The 19,097-nt window shown below is 38.3% G+C and overlaps 1 protein-coding gene across 1 annotated transcript in view; it reads left to right on the top strand.

Annotated features, from left to right (window-relative positions):
- CLSTN2 (calsyntenin 2) overlaps positions 1 to 19,097 on the top strand; it is a 329,191-nt gene that overhangs the window by 119,368 nt on the left and 190,726 nt on the right. The window lies entirely within an intron of this gene.

Raw genomic sequence — 19,097 nt, 5'->3', positions numbered from 1 at the left:
TGGGATAAAACTACTGTCTGGTTAACAGTGCAAGAAATGTAGCATTTTATTTAAACCTTTAAAGCATGAGCATTAAATATGAGATTTGTGCAGATTTAAAGATGTATGGATTTGGAACATCAAGATTTATTTATCACTTTGGCTTGAGAATCTCTGTCCCTTCCATTTATGTGATACCTCTAGCAGTAGTATTTACTGTAGTTGTTGTGCTTTCATTATCCAATTTTCTCCCCCTGTTGTGTTACAGTAGTTTCCTACGTTTGTAGAAGCTGTTACCAATATAGATGGCATGACTGAACTTCCCCTGGTCCCTCAAATTCTGCCATAAACTAATCGGTTCCTGCAAATGGATGTGCATATTGTTAGCTTTGAAATAGTGTTTTTGTATATTAGATTGAAGCCGGAGAAAACATTTTAAGTCTTGATAGAAGTGAACTTGAACACACATTATGAGTCCTGAAAACAAATGCTTCAGAGTGCAGTGAATGGTGTGTCCAAATTATTTCTGGCACACCTATATTTTTATATCAAAGGAGATTGTCTGGTAAATGCAGTTTCTTGGGCCTTGTATAGAAGATAATAATAGTTCTAGCCTTGATTCCAAGTGCACTTTTCTTTCTTTTTCTTCTTTCCTCTCTTTTCATTGTTATTGTGGAAATCTATTATCACTGCATTCTAGCTTCACGTTTTTTTCTTCTTGTGACATTTCTTGTCAACAATTAATTGATGAAGCCACTTAACTTCAATTGCTGTACCTCAAATCTGTTCTGAATTTTATCAACCCTTTTATTGATTCTCTGCTGGATATCATAATATAGTATTAGTTGGAAAATTGTAAGTATCTCTTTGATATAAACAAATGAAGCATATCTATTTTGGTATTGATTTTTGTCACAGCCACTTTTTATGTAACTACAAAATGTCCCTATTCCAGAAGTATGGTCTATATCGTTAATAAATGATTTAGATTTCCCCCCATGGATTCTTATTATGGAATTTTTGTTTTGTATAATTATATTGAAATATTTACTGAACTGTTGTATCATGAGTTTGCAACAAAGTCAAAAGTCAATCATTTCCTCCAACTAGAGGTTGGTCCGTGGTATTCCTCTCACATTCTGGAGATACATGGTATTTTCTGCAGTGGCTTAGATTGCAATCCTAAACACACATACCAGGGAGTGAGCTCCATTGAATACAGTCAAAGCTACTTCTGAGTAAACAAAGAGAGAATTGTGCTGTTAATATATTTTCTTAAAAATCTAGAGCAATGTTTTTCAGTGGTGGTACCATTGGTTGAAAATAAATGGTGTGGACATTAGATGTGGGATAAATATTTATTGATGTGGGATAAATATTCCTCAGGTTTTTTTATAAACTGTAAAATGATGGCTGGAATATATCTCTGTTGTTGTTGTTGTTTAGTCGTTTAGCTGTGTCCGACTCTTCGTGACCCCATGGACCAGAGCACGCCAGGCACTCCTGTGTTCCACTGCCTCCCGCAGCTTGGTAAAACTCATGTTGGTAGCTTCGAGAACACTGTCCAATCATCTCCTCCTCTGTCGTCCCCTTCTCCTTGTGCCCTCAATCTTTCCCAACATCAGGGTCTTTTCCAGGGAGTCTTCTCTCCTCATGATGTGGCCAAAGTATTGGAGCCTCAGCTTAATGATCTGTCCTTCCAGTGAGCACTCAGGGCTGATTTCCTTAAGAATGGATAGGTTTGATCTTCTTGCAGTCCATGGGACTCTCAAGAGTCTCCTCCAGCACCATAATTCAAAAGCATCAATTCTTCGGTGATCAGCCTTTATGGTCCAGCTTTCACTTCCATACATCACTACTGGGAAAACCATAGCTTTAACTATACGGATCTTTGTCGGCAAGGTGATGTCTCCGCTTTTTAAGATGCTGTCTAGGTTTGTCACTGCTTTTCTCCTAAGAAGCAGGAGTCTTTTAATTTTGTGACTGCTGTCACCATCTGCAGTGATCATGGAACCCAAGAAAGTAAAATATCTCACTGCCTCCATTTCTTCCCCTTCTATTTGCCAGGAGGTGATGGGACCAGTGACCATGATCTTAGTTTTGTTTTTGTTTTTTTGATGTTGAGCTTCAGACCATATTTTGTGCTCTCCTCTTTCACCCTCATTAAAAGGGTCCTCCTCGCTTTCTGCCATCAAGGTTGTGTCTTTTGCATACCATACACTTCAGTTATTGACCTGAAAATTTAAATCTTTATTTTGAAATAATGATTTCAGATTATGTTATTTCCAAGTAAGTATGATTAGACATACTATCAAGATTTCTTTTCTTTTTTTTATCAAATAGGAAAAACATGTATATAGTCCTTAATGGGTGAGTTTGAATACACCATCATTTTATGATGCTTAGGAGCATTGCTCTTGGATCAAAGTACATTTCTTTCGGTCTTCTATGCTGCTTAAAGCAGGAATAGGGTGTTATCTCCAGAGCTTCGGCAGTGACTCAAACTTGTCCTATAGCTGAGTCTCTTACTTGGCCTCACATTCTTAATCCAACGGCAGGACAACCACAATTGCTGGTTAACTTGGTTGCAGGTTTGTGGTCTTCACAATTACATATGAATTTTTCAATCCATCATTTTCCCCAAGATTAACACAAAAGTCAGTAAATGCAGTTGACCTATTGTACTTGCTAAATTATATGAACACCTCATTAATATAGTCATGCCATTTAACTAACTTTCTGGTACTTTCACTGTTGGTCAATGACTGCTTATTTGTCAGATGTGTTCACTTGTTTCATAACTAATTTTCACTGGAGGTGGTTCCATTATCCACTACCTGTGACATACTTGATCTAAATATGGTTGATCAAACTACAGTTAGTTAGTTATAAGAAACACATATCAAACAGCAGTTTTGGATCATGATTTCTCAACTAACTGAAGTTTGAAATAAGTACAACTTTCAGTATTTGGAATAATGGGAAACTGTAGCTTGTTACAACCATAAATTCAATTTATAAACTTTCTTGTCTGTTTATAGAGAAGTGAAGGCCTGCTCTGGCCCATTCTCTTAACAGAAAATCATGTTACATCTGAACTGAACTAATCCTAAGGCTTGAACACAGCTTTGATAGACCTTATAAGGAAGATATTTCCTTGTGAAACAATTAGCAGTGAACAAGCTATGAAAGAGTGACCTCTGTCAAGGACTTATTCTGCTGTATATCCACCAATGCCAGAAATGAAATCACTTGTCAACATTTCCACCACTGCATATGTAGTAGGAGATATGTCTGTATGTAGAAGAATAAACTTACCCAAATCAGATAATCTGATAAAACATACAGACCCCAACACTTCTTTTTCCATGCACATTCTGCACATTGAAGGTACACATAGTCTCAAGAACTTTCTCTCATCCTCTATCTCTCATCTAACCTTTTAAAACTAGAACAAACTTGGCATAAAAACAATGGTGCAAGTTCATTTTGTGAAGCTTTTCACTTGAAACATGTTTCCCGGGACAATATGTTACTAGTGTAAAGCATGTAATTGTGCCCCCTTGTCCAATTTTCATTTGCCCTTAATATAGCAAGGAAAGTCAGTAGCCAAAGCAACACTTTCAATTTTTCAGAAAGGCTGAATTCTCAGGAACCATATAACCCACTGATGATGTTTAGGAAATGTTCTGGATCACTCAGGTAATATGATTTTGACCATGAAAAATTCAGGTTGGAGTGAGCAGACTTTGGGGGGGCTCTTCCAGATGAGGTTTCTGTTTTGTACTTGTCCTGCCTTATTTACTGCCTTATTTTAGAAGGTCATATTCTTAAATTGGTGGTTTGCAAAGGATGCTAAGAGTTGTTACTGCAAGTTGTTAATAATACTACAAGAGCTACAGCTGCCAGAGTTCCCTGGGAAGAGAGACTGACTGTTAAACCGCTCTGGTAATTGTAGCTCTGTGATGGCAATAGGGTTCTCCAAACAATTCTCAGCACCCTTAACAAACCACAGTTCTTAGGATTCTGTGGAGACAGCAATAACTGTTCTTCAAATGAATGGTGCAGACAAGGCCTTAGTGAAAGATACAGCAAATGGAATTGTTGTAGCATGTAGCATATGGGTACTGGACAGGAAGTGTTAAAGAGAAAATTAACACGTGATCTATAATAAATATGCTATGCACAATGCTCCTGATATATTGTTCATTTGTTACAGTTGAAATGCTATGGTATGTGGGCAACTTGTTATGAGAAAAATGTGTCCTTTAACTAGATCATCGAATTCGGAGGGAAAGAATTAAACTTATCTGGTTTTCATAGGATGGTCTGTTGTTTACTCCACAAGAGTAAATGGCTAACAGTGATAGAAATCAGGTGTGTTATTAGAATTCTTCAATGCCTACTGTTGATGGACTTGCCAGTATATAAACCATTTATTTATTCATTCATTCCAATTCTTTATGTACTGCTTAATTACTGATGTTTCTCAGCACTAATAGTCTAAATTACATCAATGCTCAAAGATAAATAACTGTGCATTTACAAGCATTTTCATGAATTTAAATTCCAACATAGGAGCTGTCAGTCTGTAATGGGAAAGGAAAGCACCTAAAGATATACTGTTGCACTAGACAATGATTCGTTTACAGGCAGCAGCCTACTTCACGATATAAAATTGTGGGATCGCTGCCAATGTTAGTAACACTGCTAAATTGGGTTGAATTAAAGCCTCCTACAGTTAATATTATGCAGGTGCTTGAGGGATTTCTAATGAACTTATGGGTTCACTGTAGGGAGGTGAAACATTTAGAAGGTTTTAAAGGCTTAAAATCTTGAATCAGATGCATTAAGATCTTGGAGATAATGGAGCTATGGTAATCTATGTTCCTTGTGAGCATTCTGTCCTTTTTCAAGGACACAGACTATGGAGAATCTATGGCACAATATAATTAGATTATTATAATATCCCTTCCATGTTGGAAAAATAATCATCACATTAGTATGGTTACAAAAAATTAATCTGAATTTGCACTGAGGATTGCAATTCCATTAGTTTTCATGAACTATGCTTATTACATTTTTCACTAAATCCGGTCTTAGGTTTGCTCCCAAGATTCAGAGGTCCTCAAAAAATAATTAGCCTAGTTCATGTGCTCTTTAATGGTAAAATAAAATTGTTCTGGGAACCTGGACTGATTTTCAACTAAATAAAATGGGAGATTTCCTGCAAATATTTGGTAGTGCAATGCAATCTTTAGATACTATACTGCAGTTATTGATATAGCTGAGAGGATTTTTACAGAAATTCTTTTGTTTCCATTTGTTATCTTTCATGTGGGCCATGAGCTGAATACTTGGTGCACCTTAAGCCTATGTTATAATAAATGGATTATTGTCTCGTGAGAGTTCTGTAGTAAATGCTGCTGGCTTCTAAACAGCATATTTAAGAGTTAAAATATATATTCCAAATTTAGACATAAGTTAAAAGGTCAATTGAGGACTAATTAAGAATACAGGAAAGTTCTCATAAACAACCAGTTGGCTGTGTCAACATACCTTGCAGCTAGTTTGCTACAGTTTCAGGTTCTTTCCTGGTTTATATAACCTTTTAATTAGATATGTTAGGGAATACTGGGTATTATTATTTATTATATTTTATTTTAAAACACTAGCAGTCTCTTTTTCTTTAGCTAAAGCCAAAATAATTTAAAACCTGTCTGTTGAAAATAACAATTGATATAGACTGTGGCCACCAAAATAAAGTGGCCGCTAGTACTTCCACTTCGTTGATCAGTTCCTCCCTGTTGGTGAGGTCCAGTTCCAAGATAGATTCTTGCCAACTTCTGTGAGGTGCAACTCGTCTCTTGCCAGAATTCCTTCCTCAAGGAAGTGGAGACCATGGTCCAGAAGCCCAATCTTTCCTGGTGACTCCACATGTGCAGCTTCCTGGGCCTAAACACTCAACACCTGTGCTCCAAGGAAGTGCCCATAAATCTAACCTCCTGGGTGCTGCTTATGAAAACCTGATGATGCCTGACTTTGGGGGGTTGTAGCCTAACAGAGTCTTTACTACTTCTCTGTGAGTCTAAAGCTGCAGTGGGACAGGCTATCACAGAGAAGTGCCCTTAACACATAGGTCTGTGCAGGCATGTGAACCCTTCGTATGGTCACCAAGCGCATGTGGCTGCTGAGGTGTGTGGACTGTGGTAAGGATGTCTGTGCACCCCCTTCAGTGCGTGAAAAGCGAATACTCCGATCACCAAACTGCCAAGGAACAATATATCCTTCATAACAAGTGGCGTCCACTGTCTGGAAGATCATCAGACCAGGGTGTCAGAAAAAGTATGCCATGATTGGGAAATGCACTGCTCCTAATGTTTGATGGATAAACATGAAGTGTGTGGGGAAATCACACATAGTTACAAGGCTTAGGGCTTTTCAGTTTAGAAAAAAGGCAGGAAGAGAGGACATTAAGTGTGCTGTGGAAGAAAGTATTGTTGCATGCCTCCCTAGTCTCTCAACAGTGTGATATTCTAGGGGTCTCAGTCGTTTATCCAGGAATCATGTTTTTTCTTTTGGAAATGATGCACAGCAGAGACTGGTTTATGTACAACCTGAGCCTGCAATGGAGGGGTTCAGAGCATTAATAACCCAAAAGGATCTTGTTTCTCCTATAGCCACAGCCTTAGATATTGGCAAAACCTATTGGTGTTTCGCAACTTTCTGACTAGTTGCAGGACGTTAGCCAGACCTAGCAGAGTTAATGCAGAATCCATGGAAGCAATTGGCAACTTGGCTGCAGACAGGATAGACGAAGCAGGAACCAGGAACTTGTAGTTAGGTGTTTATTATATACAGTGGACTATATACAGGAACAGAACACGGATCTTTTGCTAGCTCTCTCTGACACGACTCACAACTCCTACACTGACACAGAACTCTGAACCTCTGAACTACCACATACTACAGTTAGTAGGCCATTAATTATCACTCCCTTGAGAGAGCTTGACCAATCAGGGAGCTGTCTCCATGTCTCTGTTATCACCAGGCAGACTTACTCCTTCAGATTGCCTTCTGGCTGTCTGCCAAACCTTCATTGACTCTGTGTGAGTAGCTGCACGTACTCAGATTCCCAACATTAGATTCAAACAGAAATCACACGTTGCTCTCAAGCATTGCTCTGACTCTCTCTCCAATTTGCTGCTTTACCTCTAGGTCCCTCTTCTTCAAACTCTGGCTTTTTCTGTTGCTGTCTCACAACCAAACCTTTAATCCCCCTTAATGGCTTATCACCTAGTCCTAGGCTATAACCTCACCAGGAGGCTAGCCTGGCTATTCCAATAATTAGAAGCTTGGTTTTAACACTTGCTGGATCCAGGGATTAGAGGGGTCTGGCATGCAGCTTAACGCCCCAAACTCATAACAGTTTGTTGAGGGAGAGTTTTTCTCCTTCTCTTAGAACCCAGAGTCATCCAATGAAATGGATGGAAATTGACAATTCAAGACAGAGAAGAAGTACACCTTCACACCGTAAAGGAAGAAGATATCCTAGAATAAAAAAGTTTATACACACTTTCAGATCTTTGGAAAAATCTCATTTAATTTCCTATTGAAACTCAGAATGTTGCTGCTAGGCTGATTTTGAACACTAGATGTAAGTCATACTTTCCCCATTTGATGTTTAATAGGACAGTTGTATTCTAGTATTCTATTTCTGTATTCAAGTATTCTGGTCCCCCCCCCCTCCCGCAAATTAACTCTGTAATAAAATTGTTGCTGCACAGCAGGTCTAGCAATAAAAGTTGTGAGATAATGAAGCAAAACTTTTGGGTCAGCTCCTGGTGGATGAACTTATGGGAAGAAAAGTTGTCCCTATCAGGTACATGTTCCAATTACTCTTTCTCTGCACTTGCTGTTTGGTCCTCCTTTTTAAATTAGGACCGACAAGCCAGTCTCCCACTTTAGCAAGTGTGAAGGAATGTAATTGCTCCCCTGTTTTATGTTCCCCCCTTTCTTTTTTTCTTGTAAAACGGTTGCTTTCTCTTCCAGAAGCTTTTCTGACCAGGAGGTTAAAAAGTTGACAGGAGAGTCAAGAGTTCAAGCCAATAACTGACATAGATTTCACCCTGCTCTTGAAAGGGGGAAAAGAAGCCAAATAAATTACAGTTAAGATAAATGTAATTGTAATGCTAACTCTATAGCCCTTCTTAATTGGGCAAGAGATGGGAGAGGAATAGAAAGAAGTGAAATCTGGCAGAGAGAGAAAGAGAAACATGGAAGAGAAATCTAAATTCAGGGGATAAAAAGGATCTTTCACAGAGATGGTTGGAAATTGCTTGACTGTTAAGTACTGGCTTACGTAGGGAAGGAGCCCAGACCATGCTTAGCTGGGTGCATTTTTCTATACTACATTCAGTTTTCTCTTAGTAAAAGTTAGGTTTGTTTTTGAAAAATCTTTTAGGCTTTCTTATTCATTTCACACCTAATTTCCGTATCACACAACCAGTACAAAGAGTTGGCTGGGCCTGTAAACAAGTTCCAAAGAACACCACCAGAGCAGGGAGAGTGAAGTCTGTAAACTGTGAACTGTTCAAGTGCAGTAGAGCATATTTCCAAGGCCATTTTAAGATGCCTTGAATGGTCATTTTAGGCCCCTCCCTCAAAGAATCCTGGGTAATGTAGTTTTTTTAAGGGACCTGAGGGTTGTTAGGAGACCCTTAACCAACCACATGTCCCAGGGTTGTTTGGAAAAGGCCATGACACTTAAAGTGGAATAAAAATGCTTTAATGTATGGTGTGGATGTCCAGTCATGCCCTACAGAATCTATACACTTACACACACACACTATTAGCATCATCAGCCATGTCCAGTGAGAACTGAAATGGTATGATTAACAGTGTTTCTCAATGTGATAAAAGCTGCAAGAAATTAATTAAAACCATAATATTTGGAAAGGTTTCAAGGGGAGTTAAACAAATATTCCCCTACATCAGAATCACCAACTTTATAAAGCATCTATCCTTTTAACATGGCCTACCACGAATAATTATGAATATCCATTTCTTATGTTGATTGTTTCCATTTTATTTAGCAGCCAATACTGAAATGAGGGTCTTTAAAATGTCTCTGCTCATTTGAAATTCAGTGAGAAGTGCAGTTGGGACAGCTGAGAGGAAATTGACTGTTTTAGTTAACTCTTCTTGGCAAAATGACTAGACTGAGTTGAGTAAGTACTTTGGCACCAGTTCAGAGCCATATTTTATTACCCTGTATATGTATACGTATTATTGATGCTGTCTGTAATCACATGAAAGTAATCAAAGGCCAGATGTCCTTGGTGAACCTTGAAAATTTATATAAGATAATTAATTTTTATATGTCATTATCTTGATTTTTTTGTGTTTTTTGGAGAAGAGTGCATAACAAATAGCACTCCAAATATTCACTCACAATGACACTGATATTTGTTTGTTTGTTTAAGCAAGCAGCTTAATTGTTTACTGTTAGCATAAGAATAACCTGTTAATTTGGGGGCAAGCTTAGTTTCCAAGTGATGTTAACCATTAATTTCATATTTACTTATTTAGTGTCATGCTTATAGTAGCACCAAAATAAGCACGTAGTCTTGTTTCAATCTTTTCTTCTTCTGCCTTAATTAACATCAGTTTTATATATTTGGGCATTGGTTAGTGAGAGTCCATGAGCTTTAGAAAGCTGCATGAAAATAAAAAAGGCAGTTAATTAACATGGGAAACTGCCAGGGCTCTCTTCAGGGTACTTCTCTTCCCTTGAAGCTGTGGAATCAGAGTTGGCAAGGCTGTGAGAGACTGCACTGAAGAACGATGAGTCCAATGACCATAATGGGCTGTGGCAAATGGAGAAGGGAAAGATGGTCCAGGACAGGGGTTGGCAAATTTTTTTAGCAGCGGGCTGGTCCACTGTCCCTCAGACCTTGTGGTGGGCCCGAGAAGCGGCATCGGTGAGGGGGAAGCTGGAAGAAGAGGAGGGGGGGGGCAAATAGTCCTCTTCCCCAGCCCCAGCCCCAGCCACTGCCACTGCTGCTGCTTCTTGGTAGGCAGAGCGAGCTCGTCCGCTCTGCTCTCTGGCCCACAGGAGTACTAGGGCGGCAATGGCATTGGCAGGAAGAGGCCGAGCGGTGATGGGAGGAAGAGGTCGAGTGGTGGTGGCTCTGCCGGTGATGGTAAGAAGAGGCCGAGCGGCGGCGGCTCTACCAGTCAAACCCCATGCCTGGTTTTCCTTAGTGCTGCGCGGGGATGTCTCTGCCAATCAAACCCCGCTGAGGTAAACCAGGTGAGCATTTGAGTGGCAGAGCCGCTGCTGCTCGGCCTCTTCCTCCCGTCGCCATTGCTGGAAGTCTCAGCTTCGCGGTGCAGGCCGGATTTAGGACTCAAGTGGGCCTGATCCGGCCTGGAAACCGTAATTTGCCGACCCCTGGTCCAGGATATTCACCTTTAAATGGCCCTTTAGAGGGCAAGTTGTAGGTGGATGTGGAGAAAAGGAAGTCACAAACTGAATGATATTAAATGACGCTGGATAGAAAGCCAGAGAAGATACCTGGGGCATAGTGAGAGATGACCAGAGGGAAAGATGGAGAGGCACGTAGCTAGACTCTGCAAGCTCCAGAAGAAGCTGCTACCCTTGTTCTGATACATCTATGTCAGGTATCCATGCAGCAAGGCAGGACAATAATTGCATCCAACAAAGGCTATAGAACAAGAGGCTTTATGAATGTTCTTTTCCAGTTCATTTTTACCAAGTGTCACAATCCCCTGGCTTGCAGGTAAGTCCTTCCTCACCTGTAGGGAACTGAATCTGTGACGGTCCTGTGTCAGGCTCTGGACTACTAGTCTTAGGTTCCATGTGCTCAGCATCAAATATAAAGGGATAAAAGATCCAGCTTTTATTAAAGACATATTTCTTGCAATTGGAACATAGTAGCTATATTGTTTTTTAAAATGGATATGATTTATACCAGAATGTCACAATTAATCTGAATGCATTTTTTAAAATAGAAGGGTAAAGGGGTATAGAATAATTAGTGTCACATAACCGTTCTCTTTGTTGATTTGACTCTATAATTGTTTTTAGACAATTGATATGGAGTTATAGCTATTTATAGGTTATTTATTAATGTGGTTTTGAAAATAAATATATAGTTGCAATCTGAGGTTGTTCCTCTTGGACTTTGATGGATGATTAAACATTTAAAAGGTTCTATATGGGAGCACATGAATTAGACTCTAATGTGCTTTCAGAAAAGTCAAGTAGGCTTATAAATATCACACAAGTTATTTTTAAAATAGTTATGGATGAAAATATTCAGTGCAAAATAATTTCCTTCTCCAGGTAAATTTATTGGGCTGAATCCAAGCCTTAGTAATGTTTAGAGTAGACTCACGGAAATCAATAGGCCTTAAGTGACAACTAACTTGAGTCTCACTTATTTCAGTGGGTCTACTCTTAATGAGTAAGTCTGAATGCACTTTGATTTGGAAACTAACTGGCAGCCAGTATAGTCAGGCCAGGATCAATGTAGTATACTCAAACTGTCTTGCTCTGGTGAGCAACCTGGCTGCCAAATTCTGCCCCAGCTGAAGTTTCTGCACTATCTTCAGAGGCACCCCCATGTATAAACATGTTGCAGTAATCTAACCTAGAGGTTACAAGACAACAGAAGTTAGGATATCCCTGTCCAGGGGCATAGCTGGGCCACCAGCCAAAGCTGATGGAAGGCAGTCTAGGCCACTGAGGCCACCTGAATCTCAAGTGACAGCAAAGGATCCAGGAGTAGCCCCAAGCTCCTTCAGAGGAAGTTCAACCCCATCAAGAGCAGGCAATCTCCCACCCAATTGGTCCAGGGAACCACCCACTAACAGTGCCTCAGTCTCATCTTGATTGAGTTTCAATTTGTTGGCTCTCATCCAGTCCATTATCGAGGCAAGACAGTGCTCTAGCACATCTACTGCAGATATAAAGGAGAAGTAGAACTGCGTGTCATCAGCATATTGCTGACAGTGTACTCTAAAACTCTGGATTACTCCACTCAGCAGTTTCATGTGCATCTTAAACCGCATAAACATTTAAACATGTTTTCTTCATTCATCTCCTTTCAGGCAGTAAGAAGTTTCCTTTTCATCGGTTGTGTGTATATTATATAATATTAAATCCTTACTTTTCCCCATCTTGGGACTAAATTTTGTTTCAAATTCTTCACCCCAAATGTGAATTAGAAATAATGCGGTTCTTTTCCTATGCAATGATAAAATGCCACTTGATTTTAAACATTCAAATGTTTAAATGTTAACATTCACGTTTCCAAAAAGAAAAATACTATCCTAATCATGAATGAAATTGCCATGTATTCCAGTTGTCCCTTTGAAGACACACTGGTTATACCTCTAGGAAGCAAAATGTCTAAAATTACTACTGAGTGTTTATTAAGAATATTTTATCTATCTGGGGTGTACTATCTTTTATATTCATAACTGGTCATTTGATTAAAAACACTATTTTATTTTATTTTTGGAAATGGGCACTCTACTAAATTATTGATTTGTTAGTGTGCCTGACAGGTGTAATAGGCATTTCTGACAACATTTCTGTTGCTCAGTGACATGGTAGACTTGGAAGACTTCCAATCATTTTAATGAAGAGAAGTTACGAGCCAAGAAAGAAACAGGCAGCATTTTGTTTAATGCTGAATTTGCAGCATAGAAATCAAATGAAGTACATGGCTACAATTGGCAAACTATGATACAAAATACAGAAATATACTAATACCACATTCACAACTATTCAGTTGATGATCTGACAATTTAGCAGCACAGTAAAGAGAAACTTAAATAGAAGTTTACCTTGGATTAGAAAAAATACAAAATAATCCAAGAAAAAAATACAAAAGATATTAAGACAATTCTAGCATGGTTAATGAGCAGTCAAAGAACCTATAAAAGACAGGAAGTCTAAGTGGAAGTCCTTCCTAAAATGAAGAAGAATGCAAATTCCAGAAAACCAGGTGTCAGTAATAAGGCATGTGAGAAAGTTTTGAGTATATTGCTACATTTTTTAAGACAAACAATAAAACTTCTTAAACTATATTAAAAGCAAGAAATTAGCCACAGAGGTGCTTGCACTGTATTTAAAATGATGGAGTGAGAAGATTACTTAAGGAGGACAAGGGGGCTGTTGAGGAGAGACTATACTAATTGTTTGCATTAGTTTCCAGAGCAGAATAAATTGGACAGATACTCACACCTGATCTGTACACGTGTCTTTGTGTGTGTGAAGCCACTGGATGAATTCTGTCAATAACTAACAGGAGATGAAGTTGTATACAGATATGTATAACTGAAAGTCGATAGGAACATATTTGAGTTCTAAAGGGACTCATATGTAGAATGAATAATCTTACACAAATATGCAGTGTCCCATATCAGATGTTTGGCTCAAAAGAATGTAACACTAATATTAAACGAGGTGTGAAAATACTTAACAAAGTCTCTGGAGAAATATGAAAATGTCATGGAACAAGAAAATGTGACTAGAGGGTCAGAGGTAGAGGATCAGGATAAATTGACTGTTTTTACAATTAAGTGAGGTTATTAATTGAGTTTCCTAAGCATCTGCATTGTTATTTAATTTATTCATAACTAAATTAATTATGTAATGGTGTTAGAGTGACTCATGCCATGGACAAGGTTGTGGATGATACATGATTAACCAGGATAGTGAGGAACAAAGCAGTTTTATTTTTCAAAAAAACACACACCACTTTATCCAATCCAAAAAGTGATTCATGCTCTTAACTGAGTGCTTATCAAGATTATGGAGATATGTCATATATTGATTTGTCTTTGTGTTCTCTTTGTGCCTCATACAGCCTGAATCATACCCCTCATGAAGCAGTCACATATTTGTTTTATGTGTATCCTTGATACATTAAGTATATGTATACATCAGAGACATGTGTTTGATAGTTGGTTCCAGTCTACAGAACATTATTCCATAATGCATTTGTTAGTCCTGTGGCACATTTAAATCTCTCTGTTTTTTTGCTGCAGTGGGTACCACTGGGCTACCACTGGGAGTTTGTCTCATTTGTTTAATACATTTAGATGCATTAATTTTACATAATATCTTTATTTAACACACTTCAGAACACTTCACCAAACAGACCCAATATACAAATTAATAATTATTAGGAATAACTATAATTCAGCATTACTGGAATGGTTAGCAATGGACAGCACCTTGAAAGTTCTATGAGAAGAACTCATTCACTGTCCTGCTCCCACTAGCTATGTGATCATCTGTATTTTGTCACTTAGTTAGCACAATGTCATGGGCCAGGAATTGGCTTCACCTGCTGAGCCAGGTGAATTGGCTTCGCCTGCTGCCTGAAGGTGCAGAAAGCAGAGTGTCTCCACCTGCTGCTGATCAACTTTCTTGCTCCTGATGTGAACCAGCTGGCTCCAGCTTTCTTAAGCAGGGTTTCCAGCCTCAGCCAGTTGCTGGAAACAACATTTGTTGTTCCTGGAGAGATCTTGCTGCTTCTTGTTTTTTTGTGAGCTTGGACTCTTGGCTTTCTTGACCCCTGGACCATCTGACTGAACTGAGATACTCCTGACCTTAGGACTGGACTGAACCTTGCATTCAGACTCTGCCCCCAGGCAAGTACCCCCCTGAGACTTGGCTGGCCTCGCCCAACACACAACTCTGCCATGGCTGAGCAGCACAAGACTACAACACACTATAGGGGAAGATATTTACAGGTAAGGCATCAGTACAAACACTTCTGGTTACAATCTAATATTGCTTGAGGCTCAAAGCTTTAGGCTTTGTCAGTACATCTGACCTTTTGCAGTTTCTGGAAGAGAGCACATTGTTAGGATATCAGGCTCTTTAGAGGAACATATTCAACTTTAATGTAATGCAACACTGTATAATCTTCCTTTGTTGACACACTTGAGACCCTTCTCTGCTGAGTACTAAAACCTGTCTGTAGAATTATATAAAATCAGTCTATCATCTAGTCATAATGGCAGGGTTATGAATTCTTAAATTTTGGTGTATTGATAATCCTGATAGGCTGAACTGTTTTCATAGACATACCTGTCCAATTACTTGGAATGACAAAGACCAGTTTATTGATTAGTGGCAACCAAGCTAGCTTTGTTTTAAATGTTGATGAAATACAGTACTGTACAATATTTGAAGTTAGCTTCTAAATCTAAAATCCAGGGGATGGGGCGGTGAAAATTCAGAAACATTCAGAAAACAAAACAAGTTTCTTTGCACTGTCGATAAATTAGAGAAGGAACATTTGGTCAATAGCAGGTTCATATATTGAGGATGGTTAATAAAGTATGCATTGCTGTTTTTAGTAACTGTTTACTTGAGATAATCAGGCAGCATGCATTGTGAATAGTAGTGCTATGTTGAGAACTTTCTTTCAGTTTCTTGCTACAGCCTGATCAAGCAACAACAGATTTAGGTGCATCTGAATGATGGGTGATTGCTCACGCTACTTTCCAAACCTGGAAAGAAAACAACATAAAGTCATCATGAAAAGGGGCTTTCATTTGCTGCTCTTCTAATATAAAGCAAAGAACTGCTTAATGTGACATATGTAAGAATTTATAAGAATGGCTAGGAAAACATGACTACAATTTTAGGGAAGAGTTTGCTGGCTGCCATTCAGGAAACTTGGTTTTGTGAAATCTCTCAAGAGTAATTGCCCTCTCTAAAACAGCAGAGAATTTCAGAAAGGAGAATTCATTGACTTTAAAAAATAAAATGAAAAACCATACAAAATCAAAAGGAAATAATTTAGGAGTTACTTGTCTTCTACATGCATCATCTAATCTTCTCTTATGGCTGGAGGAGACAACCAAAAGTGTTAAATACAGTGTTTTGTCCAGATGCTCAGTTTCTCCCTTCAAAAAGTATGCCACACTGTGTTTTATACTAAGAGAATGAAAAGCCAGCAACCTTTTTGACCACAGTATATTTGTTCAGGTCTGTCTTTCAAGATGGAAAATGACCTCTGGTTCCACTATTACAGGTTGTTGACGGGGTTTTTTTTTATTTTACTTTTGCTCTTATTAAATATACATGACTATGCTACAAGGAAACAAAACACACATTAAGCTCCTCAAAGTGCTACTTTCAGAGTGGTCTTAGTTAAGGGCTGTTCAGATGAAGTGTGTCAGGTAATTTGGGGTCACCCAAGGTAGCTTTGCTATTGAAGTGAAACAATTACCACTTTTCTGATGTTGACTGTAGCATGAATTTCAAAAGAGATAATGCATTGTTTTTTCCCCCTTGTAAGTAATATCATATATTATAGTTACAGTACACCAGTCACAGAAACAAATTAAATTACATCCTTACAGACTTTCTCAACCTGGAGCCCTTTAGATGTTTTGTACTCCCATTGTCTGCTTAATCTGACAGATTTTAAAATTTATAAGAATGGCTAGGTAAACGTGACTACAATTATTATTGTAGCCATTATTATTCATAAGAGCAAAGGCGCCAATCTCTCTCTCTCTCTCTCTCTCTCTCTCTCGTGTGTGTGGTTAGCACTGGTCAAGAATAAATGAATTTTTTATCAAGCAAACCAAAATAAGTAACTACACAGTTGTGGGCAGTGAGCAAGAATAAACCGAAGACACAGAAATTAATATTTTAGTATTCTGCACTTAGACCATTACATGTTGCTTTTTCAGTGGCATTGAAAACTCAGCTTTCAAGGTGAGAAAAGGGCATGTGTAAGAACTTCTTTTATCCATCAGTACAAAAGAGTTACCTTCCTTATCCTTCTAACCAAGTTCACTTTTCACTCATTTCATTCACCAAGCGTGATCGGTCAGCTCTTATTTACCTCATAATTATTTCAAAATTGTTTTTGTTCTTACTAGGAGGTAGTGAGCACTGTTATTTTAATGTTATATAATCCTGACATAGTGTAATATGTTGGTCATTGAGGGCAACAAATCATTTTCTTCTGTTATTAAATCTACATCCATTTACAATTTGTTACATGTTCCCATTGGAGTTGTGATTTTTGTACAATTATTTGGGTTTTTCCAAAGGGAATTCCTTGTCACTAAGTCTCTCAAGCATGTCTGATACATAGTATCCCTAGGAGAAACTATTGCCTAGGAACTCTCAATCCTTTTATTGCACATTTCACAACGAATCCATCACAAGGAATTTGAAAAAGAAATTAATATCCAAGTGCAAAAAAATTGCAGTATAACATTGCTTCCTCAGTGGTCCCAGATAGGACATTTAAAACCAGTTACAAAGCTGACCATTTTCTGACAATTTATAAACTACTGTGTCTTTCAGTATTTGGCATTGGCTATATTACTATCCCAAGACAAAAGATTGTGGGATTCAATAGACAAATCATTTAAGATATATAAATTAGTCTAGTTGCCTTCCTGTCAGTTAATATACTCTAATTGATATTTGCTGTATTTATTTTGTTAACATTATTTCCATGTTTGTCTGCGAGCTATTTAGCTTCATTAATTTAACATGAGCTGTAACAACACTGAGTCATGGTCTTACCTGTTCATAAGTCAAGGAGGGCTTTTTACTGTACTTTTTACTGTACGTCATTAGCACTTCTGATTGGAGAGCTGCATTTGTCACTATCCACTTCTATACAACTATAATTGTATCAATAAACTTGGGAGTCCCTGGATGCATCCCATGCCCTACATGGACAGTTTCATCACACTTCTCAGAGTACTAAAATGCTCACATGCGATAATATTGATAGACAAGTGATACAGCTGTATAATTTAAATAGGACCCAGAAATGTATCTCAGTACAATGAAAACTAGTTTTGGAAAGGCCTTGGGTGCTATTCCAAACAGATTTAGAACCTTTCTGTTTCATAACTAATCTGAGGTCAAATATAAATAACCCATTTCCAGTAATAAATGAAAAGGCATTGCACTAGTTTTTAAAAATCAGATCTACCCCTTGGGTTTATGCAGAATAAATTTTGCTATTCTTTTAAAAAACAAACAAAAAAGATGTAGGAGAGATTTCAGTTGTTGCCTATAGAACTTTCAACCAGGGGTGCCAATAAAATATTGGGGTGCCCAGGTAAGCCCCACCCTGCATAATTGATCACAAGATGTGGCACATCCGCACTATTTGAATGGCAATGCCCATCAACTGGGGATGAGTAGGGTGGCCCCCTCAAATATTTTATGGGTTGGGCTTGAAGGTACATCGGCCACTGGGACTTGACTCCTATGCTTGCAATAAAATATTTCTAATACAATGAACTCAAGGGTATCACAGTTACTGGCTGTCCGCATTTGAACTTCTACCATGCATAGTTCCACTTGGAATTTTCACACAACGTTGTTAAGAACACTGTTTTACTTTTCAGGGCATTTATCACATATACTTTCACAATTGCTATTTGTGGGGAGTACTTGCTTTTAGGCTATTTCCCTTGATTATGTTTTATTAATGATGCTCTCCATTTGAAACAGAGCCTGGCAATACCATTCTCACGCTCTGTCAGATTCCCCTAGCCCTAGTGAAGGAAATTATTTTCTGATCACTAGACCTAATCTGATCCTTTGGATGAAATATAGTCTGCCTTACAGAGGATGAATCCTTGATCATAATTTCTATCTGCCTGCAGTTAAGTTGCAACAACTACTGGAGGGATCTCAGTCAGAAAAGTTATAGCATGCTGTAATTTGAGTTCAGAATTTGAAAATTATTCCTACATCTCCGTCCAAAACCCATTTTGTTGGACTCAAACATAGTCATTTCTTAGAACAGACCCTTAAAACCAATAAAGCTCATATCCTAAGACCCATGGGTTTCAAGTAGCACTACCTCACCATCACACAGTCTTTGAGAAGGGAAGCTGAACATAGCTTTGAAACATCTGCAAATTATAAATCTAAGTGTGGTTGGTTCCGAAATTGCCTGTAGTGAGGAAAGAGTTAATATTATTGGAAAAACAATGTTTTATTAAAGAAATAGCCGAATTCAGTAGTTGTAGTTGTAGTAGTAAAAATAATAATTCCAGTCCCCCACATTCAAAAT

This window comes from Podarcis muralis, chromosome 6 (assembly GCF_964188315.1).
Source record: "Podarcis muralis chromosome 6, rPodMur119.hap1.1, whole genome shotgun sequence".
NCBI classification, from domain to species: domain Eukaryota; kingdom Metazoa; phylum Chordata; class Lepidosauria; order Squamata; family Lacertidae; genus Podarcis; species Podarcis muralis.
The sequence above is the reverse complement of the archived record's forward strand: the minus strand, read 5'-3'. Positions and strand labels throughout refer to the sequence as shown.